Genomic DNA, 2204 nt, shown 5'->3' with positions numbered 1-2204 from the left:
GTTTTGGGAGTCAAAACCAACACCACCTAGAAGAATTGAAAAAGGCTTACAGGAAACCGGCCCTGAAGTACCACTCCAATAAGAATCCAAATGAAGGAGAAAAGTTTAAATAGATTTCTCAAGCTTACGAAGTTCTCTCTGATGCAAAGAAAAGAGAAGTATATGACAAAGGAGGAGAACAGGCAATTAAAGAAAGTGAAGAAGGTGGTGGTTTTGGCTCCCCCATGGACATCTTTGATATATGTTTTTGTAGAAGGAGGAAGGATGCAGAGAGAAAGGATAGGTAAAAACGATGTGCAGGAGCACTCAGTAACCTCACAAGATTTAAATAATGGTGGAACAAGAAAACTAGCTCTGCAAAAGGATGCAATTTGTGACAAATGTGAAGGCTGAAGGGGTAAGGAAGGAGCAGCCCAGTGCTGTCCAATTGCCGAGGTACTGGGATGCAAATAAGAATTCAGCAGGTAGGACCTGGAACGGTTCAGCAAATTCAGTCTGTGTGCACGGAGTGCCAAGGCCAGCTGGAAAAGGGTCATTCCTAAAGAGAGATGTGAAACCTGCAATTGAAAGAAGATAGTTCGAGAGAAGATTATAGATGTTCACATTGACAAAGGCATGAAAGATGGCCAGAAGATAACATTCCATGGTGAAGGGGACCAAGAACCAGGACCAGAGCCTGCAGAGCTAATCATTGTTTTAGCTTATCATTGTTTTACTGGATGAGAAGACCTTTTCACGTGTATGGACATACAGCTGTTGAAGCATTGTGTGGCTTCCAAAAGCTAACACCAACTCTTGACAAGTGAATCATAGTCATCACCTCTCATCCAGGTCAGATTGTCAAGCATGGAGATATCAAGTGTGTGTTCATTGAAAGCAGGCCAATTTATCGTCGACCATATGAAAAGGTCATCTAATCATCGAATTTAAGGCAAACTTTCTGAATATGGCTTTCTCTCTCCTGATAAACTCTCTTTGCTTGAAAAACTCCCATCTGAAAGGAAGGAAGGAAGTAGAAGACTGATGAAATGGACCAGGTAGAAGGGTGGGCTTTGATCCAAATCAAGAAAGATGGCGCCATTACAATGGAGAAGCATATGAGGATGATGAACAACATCCTCTTAATGGGGTCAGAGAGTAGCACTCACTGATGGCATTTTATATACAGTAGTGAGTGAGTGAGTGTATAGTAATATACATATTATGACTATAATCATAATATGCTTACTACTTGCTGTTGTTTTTGTTTTAATATTCAACAATAGTGGTGTTTTAAAAGTTAAATGAAGAATAAACTCATAAAAATTAATAGAATACAAATTCTAGAACAGACTGTACAACTAGGAAATAATATTAGATGCCAAAATATTATATCTTTTAATCTTTAGTTTATAATTATTTAAATTATAATCAGCCGTTAAATATTTTAATACTCATATATACTGCAACTGTTACATATTTTAATATCTATTTTTAATATCTTTGTATATCAGACAATATTCAGCTTTTTATTTGGGGGTTAACTGTCAGACTGACAGCTTTCTACCTTACTTGACTATCGTAACTCTTTTTAAAAATTGGATCTGTTAAGAAAAAATGGTACCCTTGAAAAATTAGGCATAAAGTTATTATATTGTTTCATGACTTATATTTATTACCATTGCTTTACTGCCTGTAGCTGCTATTACAATGTACTGATTTATTAGGCTACAGTTAGAAAACAATTGCTTCTTTCCACATAATAAATTTAGTCTAACATTATATTTAAATTAAGAACATGCATATTTCTTAATCCTAACATTTAAATGCAAGTTAAAAAAAAAACATTTTAAGGCATATGTTCTATGTTAGACTAGTTTGATAGTTTTTTAATTAATAAATACTAATAGGTGAAGGTGGTTTGAGAGAAAATAGAGAATTTAAAAGATATTATGGCAATCAAAGGACCTATTTTGGGTTATCAAAAGTAAGAAAATCTTGGTTATTTCTTTATGGTTCTTTGAGACTGCGTATTGTCATTTCATATTTTTAATTAAAACTTTGAACTGAAATGTTGGCAGTGTAAGCACAGAGGACTGGCAAAAAGAAAAGCCAAAGCCTAAGGCATTTTTTTGGATCAGATTATTAATAGGTATGTTACGATATAAATCATAGTGCAACATACTTCATTGATGCCCACATACACACACATACACACATCTTTT

General features: G+C 34.8%; 1 pseudogene; it reads left to right on the top strand.

Annotated features, from left to right (window-relative positions):
- Positions 1-443: 443 nt before the first annotated feature.
- Positions 444-1141, top strand: LOC109448117 (dnaJ homolog subfamily A member 1 pseudogene; annotated as a pseudogene).
- The last annotated feature ends 1063 nt before the right edge of the window (positions 1142-2204 follow it).

This window comes from Rhinolophus sinicus, chromosome 15, assembly GCF_057876585.1.
Source record: "Rhinolophus sinicus isolate RSI-liver-muscle chromosome 15, RSI-T2T, whole genome shotgun sequence".
Lineage (NCBI taxonomy): Eukaryota > Metazoa > Chordata > Mammalia > Chiroptera > Rhinolophidae > Rhinolophus > Rhinolophus sinicus.
Note: the sequence above shows the minus strand (reverse complement) of the source record. Positions and strands in the feature narration are given on the sequence as shown.